The following is a 16,575-nucleotide window of genomic DNA, read 5'->3' on the forward strand; positions in this document are numbered from 1 at the left end:
CAGCGCTTCCAAATGAAGTGAAAAAAACCAGAAGAGGTGGATTCTGTTTTTCCTCTATTTTTATAATATCACGTATAGGAAATTTTTTTAGTATGAGGAACATTGTCTTCTAAGGGAAATTAAGGATTAAAATTAATGCCTTAGCAACATAATTGAGGCTCCATAGATGAATTTCAAATTGACTTGGGAAATATTGCCATTGCTGTGCAGTAAAGTGATGGAGAATGTTTAACAGCACTCCGATGAAGGTCATGTAGTCCAAATGTTATTGCTTTCTAAACAAATGAAACACTCCTCCTGCATTTTCTGGTTAGCTATTCATCTTCTAAATCAAAGTTGTGTGTTCTTAGCATGGCAAACTTTCTGTGACAACATTGTCATTCCTACTTTAATCATGGGAAGTGTTGAACAATGCCAAGCCTGCATGCCTCCTAGATTTTGCATGCTTCCTTATCCTCAAGTGGGGCCACTTGACCCCCATATTGACACTTGTTTTTCCCTTAGACTCCAGAAATCTTCATGATTTGGGTTAGGAAATTAAAAGAATCTATAGAGACTAGATCAACACTCTAGCAGCAAACACCTTTCCTTTTTAGTCTCTCCCTGATAAGAAGCCTTCTAAGGTATTCCAAAGAAAATTTCCCCATCCTATCCCTCCAGGATTTAACTGCTTTCCTGTATTATTCACAGAGCCAAAGCACCCTTTCAGTGCCATGCCCAGCATCCAGCATTTCAGTCCCTCTACTGTGCTGTCCTACCTTTGTTTGTCTATACCGCTCCTGCCACTGCTTCAAAGCACTGCCATATTGCTGCTACCCAGCCACTTGCCTCAGCCATCCCTAACACTTCTTGCCCACCGCCTGCCTACCCAAGACTCTGAATTTTAGTTACTCTTCCAAGCCTTGTACTTGTCAGGATAAAAACAGTTATCTGGTGTTAGGCCTTGAAGCTGAGTGGTTTCACTTCTATTATGGTTGTTGGCTGCATTCACTGGATGCAGTGTTCTGCTTTGTAAGAAGACTTTACTCCAGCTACCAAGCAGCTAGATGTTTCTTGTGGCAAGGCGGGGAGGGGCATGGTGTCAGATTCTAGGTGTGTGGATCTGCTTTGACAATTCAAAGACATGAGACCTATCAAGTGACACCTCCGAAGACTGGCAAAAATGGAACCAATTTTGGAATTATTTCTTCAACAATCCTGGAATAACCATTAGGAGGATCCTGAAAGCAGAAACAATTGTTCAAAAAAAAGAAGAGCTCCAACCCCTGGCTGGTGGCTTGGGCCTCCTCTTACCATAACCTCCATGAATAGATCTGTTATTGCAGTTCTAAAAACAACTCCTAAAACAAATGTAAAAAGTAGGAAGGAGAAATTGTAAAGCAGTATAAAGTTTATATTTTTAAGTAATTAAATAAAAGTAAATAATAAAAGAAAGAATAGAATTCAATTTAACAAGATAATTAAAATAATCAAGTGCCAAAGAGAAAAGATTGTGTTTTAAATACTAAGATAAAAAAATAATGAAATTTACAATAAAGAAAATAAAAAGTTAGACTCGATGGAATACAAATTTAAAGACATTAATATTAGAATGGCCATCATCAAGAAGACAAAAGGCAATAGGTGCTAGCAGGGATCTGATGAAAAGGGAGCCCTTGTACACTGTCGGTAGGAATGTAAATTGTTCCAACCACTGTATGGAAAACAATATGGAGATTCCTCAAAAAATTATAATATATCTACCATATAATCCAACAATTCCACTTCTGAGTATATACCCAAGAAAATGAAAAGAGAATTTCAAAGGGATATATGTACTTCCAAGTTTATTGCAACATTATTTACAATGACCAAGATATGAAAGCAAACTAAATGTCCATCAGTGGATGAATGGATAAAAAAGAAGTGGTGTATATATACAATGGAAGATTATTCAACTGTGAGAAAGGAGGATGTTCTGCCATTTGCAACAATATGGATGGACCTTGAGCACATTATGCTAAGTGAGATAAGTCAGAGACAGAGAAAGACAAGTACCGTATGACATCACTTATATGTGGAATCTAAAAAAGTCAAACTCATTAAAACAGAGTGTAAAATAGTGGTTACCAGAAAAATGGGGGAAGGGGGAATAAGATAGATGTTGTTCAAGGGTACAAACTTGCAATGAGTAGTAAACAAGCCACAGAGATCTAACACACAGTATGAGGAATATACACAACAATATTGTACTATAATCATCAAACTTGCTAAGAGACTAGAACTTAATAATTCCAACCATGAAAAAGAAGGGATAATTATGCAATGTGATAGAGATGCTAAATATCACTACAATGGCAATCATATTACAGTATATACATGCATAAAATTAATATGTTATACACCTTAAATTCACACAATGTTATATCTTAAATATATTCAATAAAAATATCAAATTATACATACTGAATATAATTTTATGTATCTCCCTTTCATACGTTAAAATATTAAAATGAAGATTCTGGAGAGCCAAATAAATAAAGAAATAAGACATCAAAGTGAGAGGGACATAAAATACAAAGCTAAAACTGAGAAGTGACAGCAATCTATTACAACATTGTAGCACGAAAGTGGCTATGTTGGATTTAATGAGCAATGAGATTTAAAGAGTTTTTCACAAGTAATTTTGAATATTCCAAAATTCTTAATTGTTGACATTAGAAACTAACCTTTACATAAAATGTGACTTCAATTCATACCATAATTTTCATCATTATAAAAAATACTACAGTTAACCTCTTAGAAAGATACTTTTCTGATCATTTCCTTGGATTTATTGGGTCAAATGGTATAAATATTTAAACATCTTGCGAATATATGACCAAAGATATTTGCAGAAATATTGTGCCATTTCACCAGAAGCAGACAGAATACTCATCTCACTGCAGCCTTGCTGACATTGGGCAATAGTATTATAAATCTGACTATTTCAGTATTTGATTATTTATTAGTTTGATGAGTAAAGATAGTACCACATTGTACACATCATGCATTAGAACATGTCATACCAATTTTCTCTAATTCTTCAAAATCTAGATAGCACAGCACTACCAACCTAACAAGAACTACCTCTGGGGCTGGCCTCGTGTCTGAGTGGTTAGGTTCGCACACTCTGCTTCGGGGGCCCAGGGCTTCATCAGTTCGGATCCTGGGTGCGGACCTAGCACCACTCATCAGGCCATGCTGAGGTGGTGTCCCACACAGCACAACCAGAAGGACCTACAACTAGAATATACAACTATGTACTGGGGGGCTTTGGGGAGAAGAAGAAAAGAAAAAGAAGATTGGCAACAGATGTTAGCTCAAGTGCTCCAGATATTTCTTATCTCATTTTTTTATTAAATGTAGCAAATAAATATAAGCTCTGTAATAATTTCACGAGAAAGTCTTTGTAGATCTCTTTCTATACCTTTTGTTTCTGCTGGTTCTCACTCACGGTATTTTTGTTGCCTTTATGTTTGGGTAACTTTTTCCTCTGAGCTATCGTTATCCTAGGGATATTATTTGTTTTGATTCTTTCTTGCATTTAACAAATATTTATTTAGCACTATGTGACGGGTAATTTATTGGGATATAGTGTGAACAAAACAGACACAAATCCATTGCTCAGGAAGTGTATATTCCAGTGAGAGAAGAGTCAATAAATAAATTATACACCACACACAAGTGCATACATGCGCGCTCACAGTTAATTTGCTAGTTAGATATTGAAGTACGTTAATGGAAAAAATAATTAATTTGGGGGAAAAAACCTGAAATGATTAAATGGATAACAGACAGGATGGGCAGGGAAGGCCTCACCAAAGGATGTACAGTAAGTGGTCTTACGTGTTTCTGGGAGAAAAGCACTCCAGCCAAGTCAGCAGGGACAACAAATACAACAACCTTGAGGCTACCTAAGTCCTCAAGAAGCAGAAGGGCACAGTGCAGCTGAAGGACTGGATGTTTCAGCTGAAACTGAGATAAGCATTCAGGTCCATGTAGATCATTTGGAAGTAAAGGGCCACTGGCAGGGAGATGGGAAGTGAGAGAAGAAAGGGTATGTTTTCAAGCTAATACTGTGGGTGAAGGAGCTTGATCTCAAAGAGAGACCCCTGGGAGGCAGAGAGAAACTGGGTTGAGGGCAGCTTCCAGAGGGCATTAATTCCTTGCATTTCCCACCAGCCTCACTGTGGCCGGTTGGATTCCACTGGTAAGAAAAAGCCCTCAGGCAAAGAAATACAGGAGCTGGCACGCAGAGTTGGGTCTGTACATCCTGAAAGGGTAAACTAGAGCAGCTGTGGGCAGGGTGCTGACAGCATCTGCCGCACTGAACTTGTGGAAGAGTAGCAGAAAATGAGGGCAAAAGAGCAAATGGGGCAAAAGTTGGAGGCTGTAGAGGTCATTACAAAGACTTTCGCTTTTCCTCTGGGTGAGGTAAGAATCATTTAAAGTGTATTGAGCATAGGAAGTACATGACTTACATTTTAACAGGCTCGCTCTGACTGCTATGTTGAAAGTCATTTCTAGGGAGAGAAAGTCAGAGGCAAGGACACCACTGAGAGGATGATTGCAATATTCCAGCAGAGAGACGACGCGGAGTGTTTGACGGGTAAACAGGATTTGCTAACGGCCTGGATGGGGGTGTGAGAAACAGAATTGCCAAGAACGATGCCAAGATTTCTGGCCCAAGTAACTGGAAGAATAAAAGAACCATTAACGGAGATGAAAGAGGCTGCAGGAGAAGCTCCCAAGGGAAGTCCTCCAAGGAGAGTTTGTGATGGTTTCTGGCAGGCCCCTAGTTTAAGATCATTTAAACCAAGTTCCTGACATGAAGGTTTTGCACCACCCAGGTGACGTGGATTCGTGTTGCAGGTCTACACTGGGACCAGCTTGGGCTCTGGGTTACACCTCTCAGTGGAGCTTTGTTTTCCACTTCCTGCTCTTCCCAATGCCAAAGTGACTTTCCTGCAGTCCCCAGGGGGTAGAGAAGGGCAGTGTCACTTCTGCTTCACCCTCACCTTGAGAGTGTAGCACTTGGGGTCCCAGCTTCATGTGGAACCCCAACTTGGGAAGCTCTGAGATCTTGAATTCTGTCTCTAGAACCCCATAAGCCCTACAAGGTCATCAAACCAAAGTCCAGATTTCCCAAGTTTGTCGAAACCCTCGGAACAAAGAAGGTTCCGTGCTCACATTTAGGTCATGGATTATGCTTTCATTTAGAGTTTGAGCAGATGGTTCTTTATGATCGTATTAGCTCTTTCATGCTTTTAAGAAGAGTTTTTAAAAAATTTATCCAGCATTTCTAATCATTGCAATTTTGATCTTCAGGAAAACAACCTGCCAATTCTCCAGACCCATCTTCTCTTTAAATATGTCATTGATCTTTAAGTAATTGGTACAGTACTCCATTACTCATTCACTTAATGAAAAATATTTTTGGCGATGCTTGCAGATCTTATAGTCTATGATCTGAGCATTCTCCATATTGCAACAATCTTCCTCCCCTTACCTCACTAATCCTTGTGAATAAAATCTCTCCTTACCCAAGAAATTCATTCATTCATTAAATATTTTCAAATCTATTCTGGGGGCCGGCCCGGTGGTGCAGTGGTTAGGTGCGCATGTTCCACTTCGGCGGCCCTGGGTTTACCGGTTTGGATCCCCGGTGCGGAAATGGCACTGCTTGGCAAGCCATGCTGTGGTAGGCGTCCCGCATATAAAGTAGAGGAAGATGGGCACAGATGTTAGCTCACGGCCAGTCTTCTTCAGCAAAAAGAGGAGGATTGGTGGTAGATGTTAGTTCAGGGTTAATCTTCCTCAAAAAAAAAAGAAAAAGAAAAAAATCTACTCTGAACTATGGAAATCCTAGGCCAAAACAACATTGCACTGTCATTTCTGTGAATTACTACCAGAGAAAATTCCAGAGACTGTGAGGCCCCAGGTAACATTATGTACACATAGGATTCCTACACAAGGCATTGAGAGGCTGAATAGAGAGTAGTTAAGAGCTCAGACTCCAAAACAGAGATTATAAATTTGAATTCTCACTCTACCATTTCTTTCCCTGTAATCTTGGGAAAGCCACTTCTATAAATCTCAGTTTCCTCATATGTAAAATAAAGTCGTGAGAAAAAAATAAGGCATATAAATGACCAGACATCATGTCTGGTACATAGTAGTTACTCAAGCAATGTCAACCACTGTATGAGGTTTCTATTGCTGTCTAACAAATATAATGGCTTAAAACAATACAAATTTATTTCTTTCTCGAGCTAGAAGTCTGACAGAGGTCCTGCTGGGCTACAGTCAATGTGTCAGCAAGGATGCACTCCTTTCTGGAAGCTGTAAGGGAAAGGCTGTTTCCTTGCCTTTTCCAGCTTCTAGGGGCTGGCTGCAGTCCTTCCCTGGTGGCCCCCTTCTTCCATCCTCAAAGCCACCAGTGGCAGTCGAGTCCCTCTGACACTGCCGTCTCTTGGGTTCTCTGCAACTGGGAAATATTCTCCACATTTAAGGACTCTCGTGATCATTGGGTCTCTAATCCTAATCCAGGATGATCTTCCCATCTCAAAGTCCTTAACCTTATCCCCATCTCGAAGTCCTTTTTGCCAGATAAGTTAACATATTCACAAGTTTCTGAGATTAAGATACTGACATCTTGGGGGCCTGCTATTCTTCCTCCCACAGCCAGGATTATTGTTAAGCTTATTCAGCACCATGGCTGCAAACTTTAATCAAGTATAACTCTTCTTTACGTTTAATGCCAGCATTGATCTGACATCTAAAGCAATAGCTTGCCAAAAAATTTCCAAAATGAGGCTGTGGTCTTTAACAAGAAAGGAGGAAAAAGAAACGAACTTGTAAGGAGTGGGGAGTCTCAATTAAATTTTCCTAATCACCGACCCCTTGATTCTGGGGGAACCGAAGCCCTCAGGGATAGCATCTCAGCTTTTCCTTTCTCATTGCTTGACTCCAGCTTATACCTCAGTTTCCTTTGGTAACTCTCTCTATTTTTTTATTGAAGTATAATTGATATATAACATTATGTTAGTTTCAGGTGTACAATCTTATAATTCAATATTTATATACATTGTGGAATGATCACCAATAGTAACTATATCAAGAGAATATTTTACAATTATTTGAATTTTATTTCTATTATTAAATACATCCCAACAGGCTAATAACAAATAAGATGTAGGTCTGAGACAAATCATAATAAGCTAATTTGTTTAATCTTCAGTAGATTGATTTTATCCATTTCTTTAAGTTCCTATACTATTCACATTTTTACTTTGTATGCTTTGATCATTTTATATGTTTCAAATGATGTCTTAGTGACATATGAAGAATTAATGAATATTATAAAATCTTAGTGAGACATTGCGCTAAACAGGAGTCAAATTACTTGGAAATGGACAGAGAGTTTGGGTAACAGCAACACTGTCGGGCTCCAGCAGGAATAACACATTCTCCTTGGACTTTTTCCCCAAATCATCTGTAGTCTTCCACCAAATCCATTTGGAAGTAAAATAAGCTAGAGCACATGATGAGTCACATGGCATTTGTCACCATGTCACCTTGCAAGAGAAGTCACTCAGAGACAGCAAAGACACCAAGTCCCTTTTCACACTGATGATGATGGCTGGGTGTATCCAGGTCAAAGCTGGAGGTGGCAGGGCAGAGAAGGCACTGCCACCTCTTCGGGGAGAGAAACTGCTACATCTGTAATGCTGAGAACCTTTGAAGCTTCATACTTTTAAATGTACTATTTTCAGAGCTAGAGTCTTGTCTTCTCTATACCTTCTCTTTGGAAGGAAATGCACATGCATGCACACATACACACACACACACACAGACGCACAATCCCAAGGCGTAAATAAGTGTACAATGCAGCCTCATGCTCCATGCTTAGGTCTCTTTTGACAATGACGTTGGGACGGTTTGTCCTTTAAGCACCCCACTTATAGAATGATAAATAGATATATAGACAACATTTTTGAAATATGTATGTTCTGCCTTCTACTGCCCTTCTCCCTCTGAGGCTGTCATTGAAAGGTTAAAAAATAAAAGAAAGCCATCCTTATGTTGTGTCACATGTTGGAAACTTAAATATATGAACCTCATGTTTCATGAGCAGCCTTATTTGTGCTCCTACCTGGATCAACTGGCCTAAAATATTTTCTTTTTTTTTTTTTTTAATGACAAATCTCTTCTAGATTTTTTTTTTTTTTTTGGCAGGGGAAGATTCACCTTAACCTAACATCTGTCACCAATCCCCCTCCTTTTTCCCTTCTTTCCACCCTCCCAAAGCCCCAGTGCATAGTTGTGCATAGTTGTAAGTTCTCCAAGTCCTTCTCTGTGAGCTGCCGCCAGAGCATGGCTACCGACAGACAGGTGGTGGGGTTCCACACCCAGGAACGGAATCTGGACCACTGAAGCCAAGCGCGTAGAACTTTAACTGCTAGGCCATCAGGGCTGGCTCAAGTATTTTCTGATACCTGATTCAGGACCAAGGATATAGGTCGATGGTATGGTATCATTTTTTTTTAAATAACAATTTGGAGAGACAGGCTCAATGACAGTAGTAGAGCATCATAGAATTTTCAATCTCCCAGAATAACCCAATATACAGAGAAACTAGGTTAACAAAAAAAAAAACAAACAAAAATCATTTTAAAACATCTTTAACCAAACCAAGTGACGAGATATACCACATACTGAAAAATATTTGGCTGGGCCAAACCACCAAAAGCAACAATATCCGTATGGCATAAAAATAAAAATGGGAACTAGGAAAGAAAGCAAAGTGATATCAGAAGGCTCTGAGAGGCAGGGACCCCAGAAATGGCTAACAGGATCCCAATCCTGAAAACAATGAGCCAGAAGACATCCCTACAAGCAGCAAAGATGTGTCAGCAAAATGTGCCTACAACACAGATAAAAGCTATAATCCAGTATTCCAGTTATAGCTGAAAGTAATTAAGAAGACCTAGGAAACCACAGAAGCTCTTGAGCATTGTGCATTGCTGAATTAGAAAAACACAGCGATGACTGGACAACAGGAAGATATGAAATAGTGCTACCAGATCTCTGGGAAGAATAAGGAGTGAAAGGAAAAAGTCATTTCAGAAATGAAAACAAAATCAAAAAGGAACGAAAGAACCTACAGACAAGGTAGCATCATAAAGAAAGTAGAAGGTGACAAGAGGAAAATGGGAAATCAGATGTAAAGACAAAAAAAGGACTCAATATAAAGCGATAGATACAAAAGACAGTCAGAGAAGCTCCTGTCTGCGTGTAAGACCACCCAGGACACTTTCAGTACCCCGAAAAGAAACCCCATCCCGTCAGCAGCCACACCCATCCCCTCGTACCCCAGTGCCTGGTAACCACTAATCTAACTTTTTTCTCTCCAGATTTACCTATTTTCAGCCTTTCATATAAATGGAATCATATAACATGTGGCTTTTTGTGTCTGGCTTGTTTCACTTAGCATAACATTTTCAAGGTTCATTCATGTTGTAGCATGTCTCAGCACTTCATTAATTCTGAAGGTTGAATAATAAATATTCCATTGTACAGAGATACTTTTTTTTTTTTTGCTAAGGAAGATTGTCCCTGAGCTAACATCTGTAGCAATCTTCCTCTGTTTTGTATGTGAGATTGTATGTGTGTGTATGCCACCACAGCATTGCTTATGAGCAGTGTATAGGTCTGCACCTGGGATCAGAACCCACAACCCCTGGGCTGCTGAAGTGGAGCACACAAATTTAGCCACTATGCCACAGGGCCAGTCCCCAGAGATACCATATTTTGTTTATTTATTCACCAATCGATGGACATTTAGATTTGTTATACTTTTTTTTTTGCTATAATGAATAATTCTGCAATACACATTCATGTATAATTTTTTTGTATGGACATATGTTGTCAATTCTGTTGGGTATATACCTAAGACTAGAATTATGGATCATCTGGTAACTCTATGTTTAACATTTCGAGAAACTGCCAAACCATTTTGCAAAGTGACTGCGCCATTTTATGTTCCCGCCAGCAAACTGTTATGGATCCAATTTCTTACATTCCTCCTCAACCCTTGTTATTGACTGACTTTTTGATGATAGCCATTTTAGTGAGTGTGCAGTGGTCTCTCCTTGTGATTTCCATTTCCTTGATGGCTAACAATGTTGAGAATCTTTTCATGTATTTCTTGGCCATTTCCACATCTCCTTTGTAGGATTCAAATTCTTTGCCCATTTTCTAATTGGGTCATTTGTCTTTACTGTTGAGTTGTAAGTTTTCCTTTATATTCTGGATTCCATACACCGTCAATAATTTATTTGTTTTTTGGGATTTGCGCTGAGCTAACATCTGTTGCCAATCTTCCTCTTTTCTTCTTTTTTTTTGCTCCCCAAACCCCCAGGGCATAGCTGTATACCCTAGTTGTAAGTCCTTCTAGTTCTTCTATGTGAACCGATGTCACAGCATGGCAGCTGACAGATGGGTGGTGCGGTTCTGCAACCGGGAAACAAATCCGGGCCACCAAAGCAGAGAGCACCGAACTTAACCACTAGACCATCAGGGCTGGCCCTCAATAATTTTTTAAGTGTTTCAAAGTAAATAGATGCTGGAATTTGTCATATATTTTTCTGTATATTTGGAAATGATTATGACTTTTCTCCTCAATGTTATTAACCTAATTAATTATATTAACAGATTTCCTAACATTGAATTACACTAGGATCCTTGGAGTAAACCATGGGCAAGAAGTATTTTTCTTGAGTAGATTTTTTTCTTAGAACTATTTTAGGTTTATAGAAAAACTATGAAGATAGTACAAAGAGTTCCCATATAATCCACACCCAGCCTCCCCTATTATTAATTTCTTGCATTAGTATGCTGCATTTATTATAATTAATGAGCTAATACTAATATTAAGGTAATAATACATGTTATTAACTGACATCCATACTTTATTCATATTACCTTAGTTTTTACCTAATATCCTTTCCCTGTTCCAGAATCCCATCGATGATATCACATTATGTTTAGTTGTCATGACTCTCAGGCTGTTCTTAGCTGGGGCAGTTTCTCAGACTTTCTTTCGTTCTGATGACCATGATAGTTGTGAGAAGTACCTATCAAGCATTTTGAAGAATGCCCCTCAAGTGGAATTTACCTGATGTTTTTCTTATGATAAGTCTGAGATTATATGTTTTTGGGAGAAGACCACAGAGAGTACCAGTTTCGCCACGTAATTTCAAGGATAAATGCTACCAACATGACTTATCACCGTTGACGTTAAACGTGATCACCTGGTTAAGGTAGTTTGTCAGGTTTCTCCATTGTCAAGCTCTTCCTTTTGTTCTCCTTTTCCAGACTTTAATCTGCAGCAGAAAGTCACCATACACAGCCCACACTTAAGGAGTGAGGAATTATGCTCCACCTCTTTGAGGGCAAAGCATCCAAATTATTTGAAATTCTTCTACATTGGAGATTTGACTGTTCTCTCCTCATTTATTTATTATTCATTCAATCGCTTATTTACATCAGTGTGGACTCATGGATATTTATTTTATTCTTTGAGTTATAATCCAGTACTGCTTTCTTTAATTTTTTGATCAGCTTTTTCTGTTTGTCCATTGAGCGCTCTTCCAGTTGGCTTCTGTGTCCCTCTGACGTAAGCTCATCATTTTCAAGTTTTTTTGTTTTTAAAGCACTTCCATATTTTCAGATACTGTAAGATGCTCCAGGCTCATCTTATGTATATTCTGTTCTAGTCTTAGAATCAATTATTTCTCCAAAAAGCCCTGGTTCTTTTTCTTGGAGAGTGGGGTCGAAACCAAGATCTGGGCACCAGATATGCTCATGTCTAATGGGGTCTCATTGTTTCCAGGCCTTCTCGGCTACCAGAGCAAGAGAAGATATGTGTCTGCTAAGCCATATACATACACATATCTACAAATATTTCTATATGTTTCTAACTATCTATATTAAGCTATCTGTAAGTGTCTATATTGAGATAAACATGATTTTATACTGATGTCTCCAAATCTAATCCATTACCACATCACTCATTCTAATCTCCTCTCCTTTCTCATCTATAAACTCCCACTCCAACTGTGAGAAACCCGGATCCCATCATCTGCCATCTATTTAATTGTTCAATTACAATATACACGTATAGAAGTATCAGTATTTTTGCTTTGTACCCCCATGAGACACAATTTTATCAATTAGAGTACAGAGCTTGGATGCAATTTCTTTTGCCTTTAGTCTTATGGGCTCTGCTCATTTCCAAAGTTACCTATGTCAACAACTTTTCCCCCACTTCCTTCAGTGAGGTTGCTTCACGCATTCAATGGACCTCCTAAATGATTTCTTAGAAATTTGCAAACATTAAGTTTCACTCATTATGCTGTAAAGTTTAGTATGTTTTGACAAACATAGTGTCATGCATCCACCATTCCAGTATCATACAAAATAGTTTCGCTGACCTAAAACATCCCTTGTGCTTTCCCCCATTGAACTCTGCTCCCCTCCCCTTGAATCTCTGACTCCCACTGATCTTTTTACTGTCTCTACAGTTTTATCTTTTCCAGTATGTCACATAATTGGAATTACATAGTATTTAGCCTTTTCAGACTGACTTCTCTCACTTAGCAAGAGCATTTAAGATTCATCCATGCCTTTACATGGTTTGTTAACTTGATTAGGTTTAATGCTCAACTTAATAATGTATTGTATGAATGTACTACAGATTGTTTATCCATTCACATATTTAAGGGCATCTTGTTGCTTCCAGTTTTTGGCTATTATGAATAATTGGCTATTACGGATGCTATGAACATCCATGTGCAGGTTTTTATATGGGCATAGGCTTTCAGATCAGTTGGGTGAATATCTGTGAGCATGATTGCTGGATAATAATTGTAAGATTAATTTAGTTTTTTAAGAAACTGCCAAAATGTCTTCCAAACTGGCTGTACCATTGTGCATTTCCTCCAGCAATGGATGAGAGTTCCTATTGCTCTACATCTTCACCAGCAATTAGCATTGTTAGTTTTTTTTTTAATTTAGCCATTCTAATAGATATGTAGTGATATCTCATTGTTGTTTTAATTTGCAATTCTTTAATGACTAATGGTCTTGAACATCTTTTCATATGCTTATTTGCTGCATCTTCTTTGCTGAGGTGTCTGTTCATATCTTTTGCTCATTTTTAAAAGAGATTATTTGCTTCCTTATTGTTGAGTTGTAAGAGCTCTTTGTATATTTTGGATACAAGTCCTTTATCATATTTGTATTTTGCAAATATTTTCTCCAGTGTGATTTGTCTTTTCATTCTCTTAACGATATCCTTCACAGAGCAGAAGTTTTTAATTTTAGTAAAGTCCAACTTATCAATTTTTCTTGGAAGCATAGTGTTTTTGGTGTTGTATCTAAAAGCTTATCAATAAATCCAAGTTCACTTAGCTTTTCTCCTATGCTTCTTCTAGACGTTTTACAGCTTTGAGTTTTACATTTAGGTCTATGAATCATTTTGAGTTACTTTTTGTGAAAGGTGGAAGGTCTCTGTCCAGTTTCAGTTTTTTCAGATGGACATTTAACTATTCCACAACCATTTGTTGAAAAGTCTGTCTTTGCCCCACTGTTCTGCCTTTGCTGCTTTGTCAAAGACCAGTTGACTATATTTGTGTGGGTCCATTTCTGGGCTCTCTATTCTGGACCATTGATCTACATGTCCACTCGTTTACCAGTACCGCTGTAGTAATTACTGTAACTTTGTAGTAAGTCTTGAAATCCAGTAGTGTGAATCCTCCAACTTTATTATTCTTCTCCAGTATTATGTTTGCTATTATAGGCCTTTTGCCCTTTTTAGATAAGCCTTAAAATCAGTCTTTGCTTAGCTACAGTTTTCTGGGATTTTGAATGAGATTTTCTTGAATCTGTATATCTAGTTGGGAAGAACTGACATCTTAGCAATATTGAGTCTTCCAATCCGTGAACACAGAATAATTCTTTATTTATTTGATTTCTTTCAGCAGAGTTTTCTAGTTTTCTGCATATAAATACAGAATATATTTTGTTAGATTTATACCTATTTCATGTTTTTGGTGTTATCATAATTGGTATTTTATTTAAAATTTTGAGTTCATTGCTGATATATAGAGAAACAATTGATTTCTGTAAATTAAACTTGTATTCTGAGACCTTGCCATAAGCACTTATTAGTTCCAGGTTGCCATGGTTCCCAAGGACTGGGGTGCATGGGGAATGAAGAGTGACAGTTGATGGGCATGGGGTTTCTTTTTAGGGTTCTGGAATTAGAGAGTGATGATAATTGCATTACCTTCTGAATACACTAAAAACACTGAGTTACATACTTTAAAAGAGTGAATTTTATGGTATATGAATTATATCTCAATTTTTTTAAGTTATTGATAGACTTTCTAATAGAAGTACAGTTGACATACAATATTATATTCATTTCAGGTGTACAACATAATAATTCAACATTTATATGCATTACAAAATGATCACCATGGTGAATCTAGTAATCATCTTTCACCATACAGTTATTACAATATTATTGACCATATTCTCTATGCTGTATATTACATCTCTGTGACTTATTTATTTAATTGAAAGTTTGACCTTTTAATCCCCTTCACCTATTTCACCCAACCTCCCACTAACCTCCCCCCAGGCACCACCAGTTTGTTCTCTGTATCTACGAGTCTGTGTCTGTTTTGTTTTTTAGATTTCACACATACGTGAAATCATGTGGTACTTGTTTTTCTCCATCTGACTTACTTCATTTAGCATAATACCTTCTAGGTTCATCCATGTTGTCACAAATGGCAAGATTTCACTCTTTTTTATGGCTGAGTAATATTCCACATATATATGTGTGTGTGTATGTATTATGTATGTATGTGTGTATATCTTCTTTATCCATTCATCTATTGATGGACTCTTAGGTTGCTTTCATATCTTGGCTTTTGTAAATAATGTTGCAGAGAACATAGGGTTACATATATCTTTTCAAATTAGTGTTCTTGTTTTCCTCACATAAATATACACAAGTAGAATTGCTGGATCATATGGTAGTTCTATTTTTAGTTTTTTGAGGCAACTCCATACTGTTTTCCCTAGTGGCCACACCAATATCCATTCCCACTAACAATGCACGAGGGTTCCGTTTTCTCCACATCTTCACCAACACCTGGTATTAGTTGTCTTTTGATGATAGCCATTTTGACAGGTATGAGGTGGTATCTCATTCTAGTTTTGATTTGTATTTCCCTGATAAGTAGTGATGTTGAGCATCTTTTCATGTGTCTGCTAGCCATCTGCATGTCTTCTTTGGAAAAATGTCTATTGATTCCCTTTCCCCTTTTTTTAATCAGCTTGTTTGTTTTTTCGATATTGAGTTGTATAAGCTCTTTATATATTTTGGATATTAAACCCTTATCAGATAGATACATGGCTTGTAAACATCTTCTCCCATTCAGTAGATTGCCTTTTCTTTTTGTTGACGGTTTCTTTTGCTGTAAAAAGCTTTTCAGTTTGATGTAGTCCTGTTAATGGATACTTTTAAAAAAATAAACACATAAACACATATACACATACCTTCAGCCAAAGCCATTTTCTTTTTTTGTTGATGAAAACCAAGTTTTTCAACCTAAAGGCAGGAAAAGACAAGGATACTTTCCAGCTCCTCATTATTTAACATTGTGTTGGAGGTTTTAACGAGGGCAATTAGACTACATAAAGTAATTAGCTATAAGATCTGGAAAGAACAGGAACAAAAAGTTCATTTAATTTGCAGATGAGAGATTACATATGCAATATCATAAAGAACGTATGAAAAAACCACCAGAAAACTAAAATAATTTAGTCAAGTAACAATTTTTAAATTCTACGTACTTACAAAAATCAATAAACTTCACAAATAAAAATACTAACCAGATAGAAGATATGGTGTAAAAGATTTCATTTATCAACACAATTAAATTTACACCTAGTTTTAGTCTTAAGAAATGTACAAACACCTATTAGGAAAAGCCTAAAACACTCCTGAAAGTAAAATCAAGAGGCTTCAATGAATGGACAGGTAAACATGTAGGCTGTGAATGGAAACCTGTAGCATGTTTTCAGTTAAGAAGACTCAACATAAAAAATTATAATTTAACAATATCCCAGTAAAAACATTATCATTTTTGGAACTAGCCAAGCAAATTATAGATTTATTTAAAAGAATAAAAATGCAGGAAGGAAGAGCAGGTGATCAGAAGGAGGAGGGTCTCCAGTCCCATGATACATTAGACAGATATATTACGCAAATATTAAAACCTCTATGATTAAAACTGTATCATTCACACCGATGGAAAAGAATTTTTTAAATCCAGAAGTTAGCTAATTGTATATACTAAGTTAGAAAATATTAAAAGAGCATCTCGTATCAATGGGAGGAAAATGGCGTTGGGACCACTGGAAAGCCGTCCGGCAAAGAACCAATGTAGATCTGTTTCTGGCTCATACAAACAA

Source organism: Equus quagga, chromosome 3 (genome assembly GCF_021613505.1).
Source record: "Equus quagga isolate Etosha38 chromosome 3, UCLA_HA_Equagga_1.0, whole genome shotgun sequence".
Classification (NCBI taxonomy): domain Eukaryota; kingdom Metazoa; phylum Chordata; class Mammalia; order Perissodactyla; family Equidae; genus Equus; species Equus quagga.